Genomic DNA, 17,835 nt, shown 5'->3' with positions numbered 1-17,835 from the left:
CCTTGGCCAAGTCACTTCACTTCTCTGTGCCTCAGTTACATCATCTGAAAAATGGGGATTGAGACTGCGAGTCCCACGTGGGACAGGGACGGTCCAACCCGATCTGCTTGTCTCCACCCCAGCACTTAGTGATAATAATAATAATGTTGGTATTTGTTAAGCGCTTACTATGTGCAGAGCACCGTTCTAAGCGCTGGGGTGGACCCAGGGGAATCAGGTTGTCCCACGTGGGGCTCCCAGTCTTAATCCCCATTTTCCAGATGAGGTAACTGAGGCCCAGAGAAGTGAAGTGACTTGCCCACAGTCACACAGCTGACAAGGGGCAGAGCCGGAATTCGAACCCATGACCTCTGACTCCCAAGCCCGGGCTCTCTCCACTGCGCCACGCTGTACAGCGCCTGGCACATAGTTAAATACTAAACAAATACCATTATTATTATTATCGTTATTATTGAGGCCGCCAAAACGTTTGAAGGTTACTAGGAGCTTGTGATTATGGTGTTTTACTGTCAATTGGACCTGAAGGGGACAATTTTGAAAGTCATCCGTGGAAACCCGAGTTCTTCTGAGATGGTTTGGGCAGTGGAAACTCGAATGGGGATGAATCAATCAGAGCGTGGTACTAAGTGCTTGGGAGAGTACAATGGAACGGAGCTGCTAGATACGATCCCCATTCATAAACCTTTTTTTCTCCTTTTATTTCTAAAACGAATTTGTGCCTCAGAGTAGTTTTCCTCCTGGCTCTCCAATTCTATGGCCCATAGCTGTTACTGGTATCGCCCCGCTCACAGCGGATTTCTTTCGACCGCCGAAGCGGCAGTGTCGTCCCCCTTTTGGACCGTGAGCCCGTGGTTGGGCAGGGATTGTCCCTGGGGCCGAATTGTCCGTTCCAAGCGCTTAGTACAGTGCTCTGCACACGGTAAGCGCCCAGTCAGTACGATCGAATGAATGGAGATGAAAACTCTCTTCCGTTTTGGGTAGGGGACAGTCCGATACGGTGGAAGATGGATCATTTCTGGATGCCAAACTCCAAGCCTCTTGGGAATTTCCCCGTCGATCTCGCATCCCTGCTCTGCCACTTGGCAGCCGTGGGACTGTGGGCCGGTCACTTCACTTCTCTGGGCCTCGGTTGCCTCAGCTGGAAAATGGGGATTAACCGGGAGCCTCACGTGGGACCACCTGATGACCCTCTCTCTACCCCAGCGCTTAGAACAGTGCTCTGCACAGAGTAAGCGCTTAACGAATTCTCTCCTAGACCCATTCTCTCCCATTCTCTCCTAGACCCCCTCCGATCTGGCTTCCGTCCCCTCCACTCTACCGAGACTGCTCTCTCTAAGGTCACCCGTGACCTCCTTCTTGCCAAATCCAATGGCTCCTACTCCATTCTGATCCTCCTCGACCTCTCTGCTGCCTTTGACACTGTCGACCATCCCCTCCTCCTCCATACCTTATCTCACCTCGGCTTCACGGACTCTGTCCTCTCCCGGTTCTCCTCTTACCTCTCTGGCCGATCATTCTCGGTCTCCTACGCCGGAGCCTCCTCCCCCTCCCATCCTTTAACTGTCGGAGTTCCTCAAGGGTCAGTTCTCGGCCCTCTTCCGTTCTCCATTTACACTCACTCCCTCGGTGAACTCATCCGCTCTCACGGCTTTGACTACCATCTCTACGCAGATGACACGCAGATCTACATCTCCGCCCCCGTCCTCTCCCCCTCCCTTCGGGCTCGCATCTCCTCCCGCCTCCGGGACGTCTCCACCTGGATGTCGGCCCGCCACCTAAAACTCAACAGGAGCGAGACTGAGCTCCTCATCTTCCCTCCCGAACCCGGTCCTCTCCCAGACTTCTCCATCACCGTGGATGGCACGACCATCCTTCCCGTCCCGCAGGCCCGCAATCTCGGTGTCATCCTTGACTCGTCCCTCTCGTTCACCCCACGCATCCTATCCGTTACCGAGACCTGCCGGTTTCACCTCTACGATATCGCCAAGATCCGCCCTTTCCTCTCCACCCAAACGGCTACCTTACTATTACGGGCTCTCGTTATATCCCGGCTAGACTACCGTGTCAGCCTTCTCTCTGACCTCCCTTCCTCCTCTCTCGCCCCGCTCCGGTCTATTCTTCACTCCGCTGCCCGGCTCATCTTCCTGCAGAAACGATCTGGGCATGTCACTCCCCTTCTTAAACAACTCCAGTGCCTATCGACCTCCGCTCCAAACAAAAACTCCTCACTCTAGGCTTCGAGGCTCTCCATCACCTTGCCCCTTCCTACCTCTCCTCCCTTCTCTCTTTCTACCGCCCACCCCGCATGCTCCGCTCCTCCGCCGCCCACCTCCTCGCCGTCCCTCGGTCTCGCCCATCCCGCCGTCGACCCCTGGCCCACGTCCTCCCGCGGTCCCGGAACGCCCTCCCTCCTCACCTCTGCCAAACTGATTCTCTTTCCCTCTTCAAAACCCTACTTAAAAATCACCTCCTCCAAGAGGCGTTCCCAGACTGAGCTCCTCTTCCCCCTCTACTCCCTCTGCCATCCCCCCTTTACCTCTCCGCAGCTAAAGCCTCATTTTCCCCTTTTCCTTCTGCTCCTCCACCTCTCCCTTCCCATCCCCACAGCACTGTACTCGTCCGCTCAACTGTATATATTTTCGTTACCCTATTTATTTTGTTAATGAATTGTACATCGCCTCGATTCTATTTAGTCGCCATCGGTTTTTACGAGATGTTCTTCCCCTCGACGCTGTTTAGTGCCATCGTTCTCGTCTGTCCGTCTCCCCCGATCAGACCGTAAGCCCGTCAAACGGCAGGGACCGTCTCTATCTGTTGCCGACTTGTTCATCCCGAGCGCTTAGTACAGTGCTCTGCACATAGTAAGCGCTCAATAAATACTATTGAATGAATGAATGAATGAACGAATACCAACATTATCATTAGTATTATCTCTGGACAGGCTGGGCTACCCAGAGGATGTTTCCCGATCCTTTAGAGCTGCCCAAGACATTGAGCAACCCCAGGAAAGGCCAACACAAAGTGACGGGTTGCAAAACTGCCGGATTTAGAAAGAGCCCAGGAGTCATCGCCCAGGGCGAGCGACTTAATCGTGCACACACGGCACACACGGACGAACTGGTTCTGCAGGGACTCGAGGCAATCAGTGCTCGCTCACCAACCCCTTGACCCGAAGCGTCCGGCTCAAGGCGACCGGTAAGCCAGAGTCATTCATTCATTCATCCATCCATCCATTCAATAGTATTGATTGAGCGCTCACTCTGTGCAGAGCACTGGACTAAGCGCTTGGAACGGACAAGTCGGCAACAGAGACCATCCCTGCCCAGTGACAGGGGGAGACAGATGGACTGTCAGTCCGTCAAAGGGCAGGGACCGTCTCTATCTGATGCCGACCTGTCCATTCCAAGCGCTTAGTCCAGTGCTCTGCACAGGGTGAGCGCTCGGTCAGTACTGTTGAATGAATGAATGAAAAACAAGACATCATCACGATATATAGAATCAAGGGGATGGACACCTCATTAACAAAATAAATAGTCGAGGGGGAGTGGCCGAGGGGCCTTGAAGGAGTGCGGCCAGATCAGAGGGGGCGAGGCCCGAAGCCCTCCCGAGAGGTCACCTCCTCCAGGAGGCCTTCCCAGACTGAGCCCTCCCTTTCCCCCTGCTCCTCCTCCCCTCCCCATTCCCCCTACTCCTTCCCTCTGCTCTACCCCTTCGCCCTCCTCACAGCACTGGTGCATATTTGCCTATATTATTTATTACTCTATTTTGTTAACGATGCATATCTATCTATGCTTCTATTTATCTATTTTGATGGTATTGATGCCTGATGACTTGTTCTGTTTTGCCGCCTGCCTCCCTCTTTTAGACGGGGAGCCCGTCGTTGGGCGGGGATTGTCTCTATCTGTTGCCGAATTGTACTTTCCAAGCCCTTAGTACAGTGCTCTGCACACAATAAGCGCTCAATAAATACGAACGAACGAATGAATGAATTAATGAATGAATGAATGCGGAACCTGGAGAGGTGGGGGCCGGACGGAGTGTGGCTTCTTGGAAAGAGCCCGGGCTTGGAGGTCAGAAGGTCGTGGGTTCTAATTCCAAGTCCTCCACTTGTCTGCCGGGTGCCCTTGGGCAAGCCCCTTCCCTTCTCTGGGACTCATCTGTAAAATGAGGATTAATCATAATGTTGGTAGTCGTGAAGCGCTTACTACGCGCAGAGCACTGTTCTAAGCGCCGGGGGAGACCCAGGGGAATCAGGTTGTGACACGTGAGGCTCCCAGTCTTCATCCCCATTTTACAGGTGAGGGAACTGAGGCCCAGAGAAGTGAAGTGACTGGCCCACAGGCACACAGCTGACAAGGGGCAGAGTCGACTGTGAGTCCCGCGTGGGACAACCTGATGACCTTGTGCCTACACCTGCATTTAGAACAGTGCTTGGCACAGAGTAAGCGCGTAACAAATACCATTATTATTATTATTATTATTATTAACACCGCTAAGAGAAGCAGCGTGGCTCAGTGGAAAGAGCACGGGCTTGGGAGTCAGAGGTCATGAGTTCAAATCCCGGCTCTGCCCCTTGTCAGCTGTGTGACTGTGGGCCAGTCACTTGACTTCTCTGGGCCTCAGTTCCCTCCTCTGTAAAATGGGGATTAACTGTGAGCCTCACGTGGGACAACCTGATGACCCTGGATCTCCCCCAGCGCTTAGAACAGTGCTCGGCACATAGTAAGCGCTTAACAGATACCAATATTATTATTATGATGATTAAGAGGGGGAGGGCGAGGCCGGAGCAGATGGGGGGTGGCTGACCGCAGGGGAGGGGGAGGGGCCAGAGGGACAGGGGGCGGGGCCTAGAGGGACTTAAGGGCGTGGCCAGGCCAGGGGGCGTGGCTTGGGGATCCTGGAGGACGGGGCGAAATAGGGGGCGTGGCCGGAGGGGAAGGGGCGTGGCCAAGGGAGGATGGGGGTGGGGCCAGTTTGGAGGGCGTGGCCTGGAAGGGGCTGGAGGGGCGGAGCTGGAGCGGAGGGGGCGGGGCCTCTGGGGTGAGAGGGCGTGGCCTAGGCGTGGGGGCGTGGCCTGGGGAGGCTGGAGAGGCGAGGGGGCGTGGCTAGGCGGTGATGGGCGAGGTCCCAGAGGAGGGGCGTGGCCTATGGGGTGAGGGGGCGGGGCCCTGGATGAGGGGGCGTGGTCTAGGTCTGATGGGCGTGGCCTAGGGGTGGGGGCGCCGTCCCATGGCAAGAGGCGTGACCTGGGGAGGCCGGGGGGCGGTGAAGGGGCGGGGCCTCGGGGGCGAGGGGGCGGGGCCCCAGCGGAGGGGGCGGGGCCTGGACACCTGGAGGGGCGTGTCCGGGCCCGGGTCTGGTTTTGCAGGCGGAGGGGGCGGGGCCTGCGGTAAGCAGGGGGCGGGGCTCGCAGGCCCGCCCCGCCCCGCCCGCCCACAGCCTCCGTCCCCGGACGCCGGAGGCCGGGCCGTGCCCACCCCGACGCCGGGGCCCGCAGCCCTGCCCCTCTGCAGCCTTGCCCCTCTGCAGCCCGGCACCTTTGCAGCCCTGCAGCCCTGCAGCCCTGCGCCTTCTGCAGCCCTGCCCCTCGGCCCGCTCGTCCCCTGGCGACGGCTATGGCAGCCGACCTGCTGCGGAGCTTGCAGGACGCCCAGCTGGTGGCCCGCTTCCAGCGCCGCTGCGGGCTCTTCCCCCGGGACCGGCCCTGCCCCCCTGCCGACCCCCCTGCCCACCCCCCTGCCGACCCCCCTGCCCACCCCCCTGCCCACCCCCCTGCCCACCCCCCTGCCCACCCCCCTGCCGACCGGGACAGGAGAGGCTCCGGCCCGCAGGTAAGCCAGGACCGGCCGGGGGACGGGGCGTCATCACCTTGCCTATTTCTTGAATATTGGTATTTGTTCATTCAATTCCAGAGTATTGATTGAGCGCTTACTATGTGCACGGCGCTGCACTAAGCGCTTGGAAGGGACAGATCGGCAACGGCTAGAGACGGTCCCTGCCCTTGGACGTGAAGCGCTTCCTGGGTGCCCAGCCCTGTTCTAAGCGCTGGGGTAATGTGGGTATCTGTTAAGCGCTTACTACGTGCCGAGCACCGTTCTAAGCGCTGGGGTGGACCCAGGGGAGTCAGGCTGTCCCACGTGGGGCTCACGGTCTTCATCCCCATTTTACAGATGAGGTCACGGAGGCACCGAGAAGTGAAGTGACTTGCCCACGGTCACCCAGCTGACAAGTGGGGGTAGTTACAAGCTGCGTGGCTCAGCGGCAAGAGCCCGAGCTTGGGAGTCCGAGGTCATGGGTTCGAATCCCGGCCCCCGCCCCTTGGCAGCTGGGTGACTGGGGGGGGGGCGGGGGGCAGTCACTTCACTTCTCTGGGCCTCAGTTCTCTCATCTGGAAAATGGGGATCCGCTGTGAGCCTCACGTGGGACAACCTGATGACCCTGGATCTCCCCCAGCGCTTAGAACAGTGCTCTGCACAGAGTAAGCGCTTAACAAATACCAGCATTATTGTAATTCGGTTGTCCCACATGAGGCTCACAGTCTGCATCCCCAGCGTGGCTCGGTGGCAAGAGCCCGGGCTTGGCAGTCAGAGGTCATGGGTTCGAATCCCGGCCCCCGCCCCTTGGCAGCTGGGTGACTGTGGGTGAGTCACTTCACTTCTCTGGGCCTCACTTACCTCATCTGGAAAATGGGGATTAACTGTGAGCCTCACGTGGGACGACCTGATTCCCCTGGATCTCCCCCAGCGCTTAGAACAGTGCTCCGCACCTCGTGAGCGCTTAACAAACACCAACATCATTATTATTATTATTATTATCCCCCTTTGACAGACGAGGGAACTGAGGCACCGAGAAGTGAAGTGACTCGCCTAAAGTCACCCAGCTGAAGAGTGGCGGAGTCGGGATTCGAACCCCTGACCTCTGACTCCTAAGGCCGGGCTCTTTCCACTGAGTCACGCTGCTTCTCTAAAGCCCTCTCTTAAGCCCTTACTAATAATTATGGTATTTGTAAAGCGCTCACTATGTGCAGAGCACTGTTCTAAGCGCTGGGGTAGACACAGGGGAATCAGGTTGTCCCACGTGGGGCTCACATTTTTTAATCCCTGTTCTTACAGATGAGGTAACTGAGGCACAGAGAAGTGAAGTGACTCGCCCAAGGTCACACAGCAGACAAGCGGCGGAGCCGGGATTAGAACCCACGACCTCTGACTCCCAAGCCCGGGCTCTTTCCGCTAAGCCACGCAGCGCTGTTCTAAGCGCTAGGGTAGATACAGGGTCAGCAGGGGGTCCCACGTGGGCCTCGCAGTCATCATCCCCATTTTACAGATGAGGTCACTGAGGATAATAATAATGTTGCTATTTGTTAAGCGCTTACTATGAGCAGAGCACTGTTCTAAGCGCTGGGGGAGATACAGGGTCATCGGGTCGTCCCACGTGAGGCTCACGGTTAATCCCCATTTTCCAAATGAGGGAACTGAGGCCCAGAGAAGTGAAGCGACTTGCCCAAAGTCACACGGCTGATAAGTGGCGGAGCCGGGATTCGAACCCATGACTCTGACTCCCAAGCCCGGGCTCTCTCCACTTCCCTATCGGCGGGATAGGTGTTTTTGTTTTTTTCGAAGACGTTTGGCATAATGATAATAATAATGGTGATGTTGGTTAAGCCTTTACTACTGTTCTAAGCGCTGGGGTGGGTGGGGGGGAATACAAGGTTGTCCCACGTGAGGCTCACCGTCTCCATCCCCATTTGACAGATGAGGTCACTGAGGCAGAAGTCAAGTGATTTGCGCAAACAGCTGATAAAGGGAGGAACAGGGCATCGGGTTGTCCCACTTAGGGCTCACCGTCTCCATCCCCATTTGACAGATGAGGGAACTGAGGCAGAAGTCAAGTGAATTGCCCAAACAGCTGATAAAGGGAGGAACAGGTCATCGGGTTGTCCCACTTAGGGCTCACCGTCTCCATCCCCATTTGACAGATGAGGGAACTGAGGCAGAAGTCAAGTGAATTGCCCAAACAGCTGATAAAGGAACAGGTCATCAGGTTGTCCCACTTAGGGCTCACCGTCTCCATCCCCATTTGACAGATGAGGGAACTGAGTCACAGAGAAGTGAAGTGACTCGCCCGAGGTCACACAGCTGACCAGCGACGGAGGCGGGATTGGAACCCATGACCTCTGACTCCCAAGCCAGGGCTCTTTCCATTGAGCCACCCTGCTACTCTAGAGATGGGGGAGAGGGTGGTCCAGCGGTCTGGACCCTGCCCAAACCCCTCCCCCGCTCGCCCATCTCCCCCCACCCCTTGGAAAGGCTGCAAGATGCTGCGATCCTCTTCAAGACGCTGCGATCCTCCCCGGGACGACAAGAGATTCCCCCCCCCCCCCGCCAATTCAAGTCCTATTTAGTGAGCACTTACTATGTGCTCAACGAACACATTTATAATAATAATAATGTTGGTATTTGTTAAGCTCTTACTAGGTGCAGAGCACTGTTCTAAGCGCTGGGGGAGATACAGGGTCATCAGGTTGTCCCACGTGGGGCTCACAGTTTTAATCCCCATTTGACAGATGAGGTCACTGAGGCCCAGAGAAGTGAAGTGACTTGCCCACAGTCAGCTGACAAGCGGCAGAGCTTGGAATCGAACCCATGACCTCTGCCTCTGAAGCCCAGGCTCTTTCCACTGAGCCACGCTGTTTCCCCATCTATAGAGATAAATATCTATGTAAGATAGATAAATTACAGATATCTAATAATGGCATTTGTTAAGTGCTTACTATGTGTACAGCACTGTAGTAAACGCTCCGGAGACTACACTTCAACATCAAACACATTTATCTATAGAGATAAATACCTATATCAATTAGATAAATTACAGATATTCATTCATTCAATAGTATTTATTGAGCACTTACTATGTGCAGGGCACTGTACTAAGCGCTTAGAATGTACAAATCGGTAACAGATAGAGACGGTCCCTGCCCTTTGATGGGTTTACGGTCTCATCGGGGGAGACGGACAGACAAGAACAAGAACAATAACAATAAATAGAATCAAGATACCTAATAATGGTATTTGTTAAGAGCTTACTAAGTGCACAGCACTGTAGTAAGCGCTCGGGAGACTACACTTTAACATCAAACACATTTATCTATAGAGATAAATATCCATATAAAATAGATAAATTACAGCTATCTAATAATGGTATTTGTTAAGGGCTTACTATGTGCAGAGCACTGTACTACACGCGCGGGAGACTACAATTTATCATCAGACACATTCCCTGCCCCTAACGAGCTCACAGTCTAGAAGGGAAGATAGCCATCTCTGTCTGTAGAGATAAATATATAAAATAGATAAACACATTACAGATATCTAATAATAATGGTATTTGTTAAATAGTAATGATGGCATTTGTTAAGCGCTTATTATGTGCAAAGCACTGTTATAAGCGCTGGGAGGGATACAAGGTCATCAGGTTGTCCCACGTGGGACTCACGTTCTTAATCGCCATTTTACAGATGAGGGAACTGAGGCAGAAGTAAAGTGACTTGCCCAAAGTCAAACAGCTGATGGTGGAACTGGGTTTAGAACCCACAACCTCTGACTCCCAAACCCGTGCTCTTTCCACTAATAATAATGATGGTATTTGTTTAGCGCTTACTATGTGCCAAGTATTGTTCTAAGCGCCGGGGTAGATGTGCAAGGTGATCAGGTTGTCCCACGTGGGGCTCACAGGCCTAATCCCCATTTTACAGATGAGGTCACTGAGGCACAGAGAAGTGAAATGGCTTGCCTCAGCTGACAAGTGGCAGAGCCGGGATTAGAACCCATGACCTCTGACTCCCAAACCTGGGCTCGTTCCACTAATGATAATAATAATGATGGTATTTGTTAAGCACTTACTATGGGCCAAGCACTGTTCTAAGCACTGGGGTAGACACAAGGGAATCAGGTTGTCCCACGTGGGGCTCACGGTCTTAATCCCCATTTTACAGATGAGGTCACGGAGGCACCGAGCAGTCAAGTGACTTGCCTCAGGTCACACGGCTGACAAGTGGTGGAGGCGGCATTGGAACCCACGACCTCTGACTCCCAAGCCCGGGCTCTTGCCACTGAGCCACGCTGCTTCTCTATGCAAAGCACTGTATTACGCGCTTGGGAGAGTACAATATAACATCAGACAGACACATTCCCTGCCCGCAACGATTTCTAGTGGGGGAGACGGAATTTAATATAAATAGATAAATTACAGTTATGTACATATGTGCTGTGGGGAAAGGAGAAAGAATGAAGGAGCTAGGATGAGCGGCGCAGAAGGGAGTGGGAGAAGAGAGGAGGGCTCAGTCAGGGAAGGCTTCCTGGAGGAGATGTGCCTTACTTGATTCTTCGCGGTTTGGGCTTTGCTATGCCCCACAGAGTCTACTATTTCTCATCATCTTGTTGGTACTTAAGCGCTTACTATGTGCTTACTGCTCTGCACTGTTCTAAGCGCTGGCGTAGATACAGGGGAATCAGGTTGTCCCACATGAGGCTCCCGGTCTTCATCCCCATTTTCCAGATGAGGGAACTGAGGCCCAGAGAAGTGAAGTGACTCGCCCACCGTCACACAGCTGCCAAGTGGCAGAGCCGGGATTCGAACTCATGACCCCCTGACTCCCAAGCCCGGGCTCTTTCCACTGAGCCACGGTGCTTTCTCCTTCCCGGTTACCTTGAACAGGGCTGTCTTTCTGGGTAAATGTCGAGACACAATACAGTAGCAGTTCCTTTTCCTCCTTCCTCTGATTCTCAGATTTTTTTTGTGGGCGGTAATTCCTCATTCTCTTCATTTTTATTTTTCTCGAAACGTGAATAGTCCTGGAAGTCTTTGGTTGGGGTTAGGGTACCTTTTTTTATGCAGTCTCTGTACTCCTTCCTCCTGCGTGGCTCAGTGGAAAGAGCCCGGGCTTGGGAGTCAGAGGTCATGAGTTCGAATCCTCTGCCGCTTGTCAGCTGTGTGACCGTGGGCGAGTCACTTCACTTCTCTGTGCCTCAGTGACCTCGTCTGTAAAATGGAGCTTGACTGTGAGCCTCAAGTGGGACAATCTGATGACCCTGCACCTACCCCAGCGCTTAGAACAGTGCTCTGCACATAGTAAGCGCTTAACATTATTATTACCCTAACCACCTACACTCCCAGGCTCTTTGGGCATCTAGAATTCCCGCTCATTTTAGGTTCTTTGAGATCTCACTCAGAAGGAGATGGCATACGGGCCTAATCCGTGTCTGAATCATGGAATGGACACTCAAACTCCTTAAGGGCAGGGATTGTGTCTACCAAGTATTGCATTCTCCCAACTGCTTAGTACGCCGCGCTGCACGCTGTGAAGGCCCAGTGAATACCGTTGTGTGCTTCTCGTTCAAAGGTCCGGATGTACATATCTACTACGTGAACCTCCCTTTTGCCCACTGGCAAGCTGAAGAAAAATTGAGAAGCAACGTGGCCTAGTAAAAAGAGCACAGAACTGGGAGCTATAAGACCTGGGTTCTAATCCTGGCTCCGCCACTTTGCAGCGTGACCCTGGGCAAGTCACTTAACTTGCCTCAGTTCCCTCATCTGCAAAACTGGGGATTCATTCATTTATTCTTTCAGTCGTGTTTATCGAGCTCTTACTGCGTGCCGAGCACTGTACTAAGCGCTTGGGAGAGTACAATACAACAATAAACAGACATGTTCCCCGCCCATAACGAGCTTACAGTTTAGAGGTGGGAAGACAGACATCAATAAGAAAAATAAATACAGATATGTACATAAGTTCTGTGGGGTTGATAAGGGGGAGAGCAAAGGGAGCAAGTCTGGGCGACAGATTCTCTACTTGTTCTCCCTCCTACTTAGACTGTGAGTCCTATGTGGGAACCGATTATCTTGTGTCTACTACAGTGCTTGACATATAGTAAGCACTTTACAAATACCACAATTATTAAGTTCCTAACCTGACATGAATAACTAGGCTTTTCAGTGAATTTTTTTTTTTTTAACATACTGTAAGTGTATATTCACACAGGAAGGATAGAGTTGTTTCTGGAAAATAATTGTAACCTAAATTCGGTACCGATTCTGTCTGGATGTTCTACGTGTTAGTGAAGATGTTTCTTTCATGGCCTTTTTCTTTATGATTCATTCATTCAATCGCATTTATTGAGCACTTACTGTGTGCAGAGCACTGTACGAAGCGCTTGGAAAGTACAATTCGGCAACAGATAGAGACAATCCCTACCCAACGACGGGCTCACAGTCTTCTGGTGTTGACTACGTGGGCCAGGGAACATTTCCTTTTCCTTTGCCCAACTCTCCAAGGAAAGAAGAATACAACTTGTAATTCAGCTTTGTTTAGCCGTAACACAAATTAGAAAGTCAGAGGAGACGGAAAAAGAAAAAAATGTCTAAGAAAGTGCCCTCGATACACCTTGGTACCGTGGGCCGGGGATGGGCGACAGGGAGGATTCGTGATAGAAACAGGTGAGGCTAAGATGTGATTTTTGAGGGTTAGTTCACTTCACAGGTCATACTAAGTTTGGAAGAAAGATGATAAAAACCAAGAAGAGAATGCTGGAATTGAAAATCGCTGAAATATTCAGTCAGACTGGACAGCGGGTTGAAAAAGTACATTAGTAATGTATCAAAAACAAACAAAAATCTAAAAATAGGCATTAGAAAGACTAATGGTTTCTGTTGGAATACTGGGGTGGTAAGAAATTCCAAACTACACCTGGAAAGCTTTTCTCTTTTGCTTCATTCTAATCAGTAGAAGTTCTTTCTAATAAACAGGACTGACAATTCTGACCACGGGGAAAATGCTCACTGTCAATTTCATCCCAATTCTCTGCCCAGATTCAGTAGGAAGTCTCATGTTACGAATTCTCCATTTCCTGTACAAAATATGCTCTTACCCTAGTGGACTGGGAAATTGTATAAATAATTAAAGATTAACTACACTCGATCTATTTATTATGCAGCTAGGGCTAGGCCTCAACCTTTGTGGGACAAAGGGAAGGCTTCAGGGCACCTTCTTAAGTGGTCCTTAAGGATAGGCTATAAGAGAACATCAACAGACCGCTACTCTCCCCACCTTCGAAGCCTTTCTAAAATCACATCTCTTCCAAGAAGTCTTTTTTTCTTTTAGTGGGATTTACGTTTTTACTACGTGCCAGGCACTGCGCTAAGTGCTGGGGGTAGATACAGGATAATCCAGTCCCTGTCCCACATGGGGCTCACGGTCTTAATCCCCATTTTGCCCACGAGGTAACTGAGGCACAGAGAAGTGAAGTGACTTGCCTAAGGTCACACAACAGATAAGTGGCAGGGTCAGGTTTAGAACCCAGGTCCTCTGACTCTCTGGTCTGTGCTCTTTCCATAAGGCCACACTGCCTCTCGTCTTTCTCCCTTCTGCATCACCTGTGCACTTGGATCTGTACCTAAGTGCTTGATATGTCACCCATCCTCAGTCCCACAGCGTTTATGCACTTTAGTGCTTTTCACACAGTAATCTCTCAATAGATATGATGGATTGAATTGAATGAATGAATATCCGTAATTTATCTTAATGTCTGCTTCCCCCTCTAGACTGCAAGCTCCTTGTGGACAGGGAACGTGTCTACTAATTCTTTTGCATTGTACTCTCACAAACGCTTAGTACAGTGATCTGCATACAGTAAGCGCTCAATAAATGCTAGTACTGATTGAGGATTTAGGTGGGGAGAGGAGCACTCTTCATGGACCCCGTGAGCCTGCCACCTGCTATCGATCTGGGGGCTCCGAAAGGGCCTCTTGCCCTTCTTGAGAGGAAGAGCACCGACAACAGAGGCAAAAATAAGCAGCACTGGGTGAGAAACACTTGTAGGGAGGGTGGGGGAACAGTGATGACTCTTGAGTCAGCGTGGCCTACCGGAAAAAGCCCGGGCCTAGAAGTCAGGGGACCCGTCTTCTAATCCCAGCTCTGCCATTTGCCTTCTGTGGGACCTTCAGCAAGCCACTTAATTTCTCTGGGTGCCAGTTTCCTCCCTTGTAAAATGGAGGTTAAATACCTCTTCTCTCTCTCCCCCTCAGAATGTGGGTCCATAAGCAGTCCAATCTGCTTAGATTGTCTCTTCCCCCAAGGCTTAGTGAGGTGTTGACACATAGTAAGTGTCTAATGAATTCCAGTTATTACTTGCTTCTGTTGCCTGCCACCCACCGCTATGCCGCCGTCTAAGCTCATGTGGGCCGGGAATGTGTCTGCTTCACTGTTATGTCGTACTCTCCCCAGCCCTTAGTACAGTGCTCTGCACAGAGTAACCATTCGATAAATATGACTGACTGACTTAAAGTGAAAACCTGAAAGCTTATAGGCGGTGAGGCTCAGAGGAAGAGTGAGAAAATCGGGAGACTTGGGTTCTAATACGTATTCTATCATGAATCTGCCGCGTGACCTTGGGCAAGACGCTTAACCTTTTTGTACCCCAGTTTCCTCATCTGTTAAAATGGAGATGAGACCTGCTCACTTCATCTTTTAAATAAGGACCTGAACTGTATCTCATTATCTCGCATCTACTCCAATGATAGGGCTTAATACAATTCACTGCAGAAAGGCTCTCAATAAATAGTTTTGAATAATTGATGGGGTTGCCCATTGAGGAGCGGAACAGTCGAGGCTCGGTTCCAGGACTTCAGTGCTGGGTTTTAGCCATTGTGGTTTGCCCGGTGACAGTTACCCAGTCTGGTTTTGCCCTAGCAGGGCGGGGCATGGCGTGCGATGAGCACGTAGGCAAACAGGGATGCAGCTCATGGAGAAGTGTGCGCTAATCAGTCAGCTAGTCGTATTTAGTGAGCACTTACTGTGTCCAGAGCACTGTATTAAGGGCTCGAGAGTAAAGTTTAACAGCATAACACACACATTCCCAGCCCACAGTGAGCTTAGAGTCTAGAGGTGGAGACAGACATTAATTTAAACAAAATTACAAATATGGACATAAGTGCTGTGGGGCTGGGAGGGGGAGATGAATAAAGGGAGCCAGTCAAGATGGCACAGAAGAGAGTGGGAGAAAAGGGAAGGAGTTAGGGAAGGCCTCGTGGAGGAGATGTGTCTTCAGGAAAGCTTCGAAGGTCGGGGGAGTCACTGTCTGTTGGATATGAAGAGGGAGGGCGTTCCAGGCCAGAGGCAGGATGTGGGCAGGGACTGTCTCTATCTGTTACCGATTTGTACATTCCAAGCGCTTAGTACAGTGCTCTGCACATAGTAAGCGCTCAATAAATACTATTGAATGAATGAATGAATGTTGTTGTTATTAAAGTCAGTGGTAAGGAGTTTCTATTTGTTTGACGCGGAGGTGGATGGGCAACACTGGAGGTTCTTGAGGAGTGGGGAAACATGCCCTGAGCGTTTTTGTAAAAAAAGTGATCCGAACAACAGAGTGAAGATGGACTGGAGAGGGGAAGGGGGTCAGCAAGGAGGCTGATACAGTAATCAAGATGGGATAGGATGAATCCCTGGATTTATGTGGTGGCTGTTAAAAAAATGCTTTTTAACTATCTGCGGTATAATGAGAAGCAGCGTGGCCTAGTAGATGGAGCCCGGATCTGGGAGTCAGAAGGACCCAAGTCATAATCCCAGCTGCGCCACTTGCCCGTTTTGGTAACTTGGACAAATCACTTCACTTCTGTGCCTCAGTTCCCTCATCTATAAAGTAATAATAATAATAATGTTGGTAGAACAGAGGTGCCCCATGCTGTCTGTTGCCCAAGTCTGTACGGAAGCTGGCGGAGGGAAGCAGCGTGGCTCGGTGGAAAGAGCACGGGATTGGGAGTCAGAGGTCATGGGTTCGAATCCCAGCTCCGCCACTTAGCTTTGTGACTGTGGGCAAGTCACTTAACTTCTCTGTGCCTCAGTTGCCTCATCTGTAAAATGGGGAGTAAGCCCGTGAGCCCCACGTGGGATAACCCGATGACCCTGTATTTACCCCAGCGCTTAGAACGGTGCTCTGCACATAGTAAGCGCTTAATAAATACCAACATTAAATACCAACATTAAAAGTTTCCCAGTAAGCAATCGGAAAAGCCAGCCAAGGGGAGAGGAAGCCGTTTCTCCCGTGACTTCACCTGTCAAGATCAGGCCTGTGTGCCCATTTTGCTGCCGAGGAAGGGATATTCAGGAGACGGCGATGGGAGACACGGGATAATAATAGCAGTAATAATAATAATCATATTTCACAGTGCTTACTATGTTCCAGGAACTGTTCGAAGTGCTGGGTGGACACAAGTTAATCAGGTTGGACACAGTCCCTGTCCCACATGGAGCTCACACTCATCCCCATTTCACAGATTATGGTATTTCATTCATTCAATAGTATTTATTGAGCGCTTACTATGTGCAGAGCACTGTACTAAGCGCTTGGAATGTACAAATCGGTAACAGATAGAGACAGTCCCTGCCCTTTGATGGGCGTATTTATTAAATGCTTCACTTTAATAATGTTGGTATCCGTTAAGCGCTTACTATGGGCAGAGCACTGTTCTAAGCGCTAGAGGAGATACAGGGTCATCAGGTTGCCCCACGTGAGGCTCACAGTCTTCATCCCCATTTTACAGATGAGGGAACTGAGGGCCAGAGAAGTGAAGTGACTTGCCCACAGTCACACAGCTGCCAAGTGGCACAGCCGGGATTCGAACCCATGACCTCTGCCTCCCAAGCCCGGGCTCTTGCCACTGAGCCACGCTGCTTCTTTAGACACTTTACTAGGTGCTGGGGTGGATACAAGCAAATGGAGTCGTCAGAGTCCCTGTCCCATGTGGGGCTCCCAGTCTCAATCCCCTGATGAGGTAACTGAGGCACAGAAGAGAACGGATTTGCCCGGAGTCACACAGCGGACAAGTGGCGGAGCCGGGATTAGAACCCGTGACCTTTTGACTCCCAGTTCCATGCTCTATCCACCACACCACGCTGCTGGTCACTGAGGCAGAGGGGTGAAGCGACTTGCCTAAGGTCACGCAGCAGCAAAGTGGTGGAGCCGAGATTAGCACTCAGGGCCTTCTGACTCCCAGGCCCGTGGTCTAGCCACTAGGCCATGCTGCTTCCGTAGGCCGTGCTTAGTAGTGGTAGGACCCTGTGGGATACCGGAGATGTGGACGAAATAATAATGTTGGTGTTTGTTAAGCGCTTACTATGTGCAGAGCACTGTTCTAAGCGCCGGGGTAGACACAGGGGAATCAGGTTGTCCCACGTGGGGCTCACGGTCTTCATCCCCATTTTACAGATGAGGGAGCCGAGGCCCAGAGAAGTGAAGTGACTTGCCCACAGTCACAGAGCTGCCAAGTGGCGGAGCCGGGATTCGAACCCGTGACCTCTGACTCCCAAGCCCGGGCTCTTGCCACCGAGCCACGCTGCTTCTCTAGCCACGAAATGTCAGTGCCGAATAAATACCCAGTGGGGGAGATGTGGGCCTGACTGAATGCCCAATCATACCACCTTCCGGTGTGGGTGACTGGGGTTGTCAGGGTTTCATTCATTCAATCATATTTATTGAGCGCTTACTGTGTACAGAGCACTGTACCAAGTGCTTGGGAGAGTACAATACAACAATTAACAGACACATTCCCTGCCCACAACGAGCTTATGGTTTCATGGAATGGCGTAGTGGATAATAATAATAATGTTGGCATTTGTTAATAATAATAATGTTGGTATTTGTTAAGCGCTTACTATGTGCAGAGCACTGTTCTAAGCGCTGGGGTAGACACAGGGGAATCAGGTTGTCCCACGTGGCGCTCACAGTCTTCATCCCCATTTTACAGATGAGGTCACTGAGGCACAGAGAAGTGAAGTGACTT

General features: G+C 51.6%; 1 protein-coding gene across 1 annotated transcript in view; it reads left to right on the top strand.

Moving 5' to 3' along the window:
- Positions 1-5,802: 5,802 nt before the first annotated feature.
- SGPP2 (sphingosine-1-phosphate phosphatase 2) overlaps positions 5,803-17,835 on the top strand; it is a 179,451-nt gene continuing 167,418 nt past the window's right edge. The window contains exon 1 of the mRNA XM_029068172.1: positions 5,803-5,831. The gene's annotated coding sequence lies outside the window, so the exon portion shown is untranslated. The remainder of the gene's footprint in view (positions 5,832-17,835) is intronic.

The sequence above is a fragment of the Ornithorhynchus anatinus genome, chromosome 1 (assembly GCF_004115215.2).
Source record: "Ornithorhynchus anatinus isolate Pmale09 chromosome 1, mOrnAna1.pri.v4, whole genome shotgun sequence".
Taxonomy (NCBI): domain Eukaryota; kingdom Metazoa; phylum Chordata; class Mammalia; order Monotremata; family Ornithorhynchidae; genus Ornithorhynchus; species Ornithorhynchus anatinus.
The sequence above is the reverse complement of the archived record's forward strand: the minus strand, read 5'-3'. Positions and strand labels throughout refer to the sequence as shown.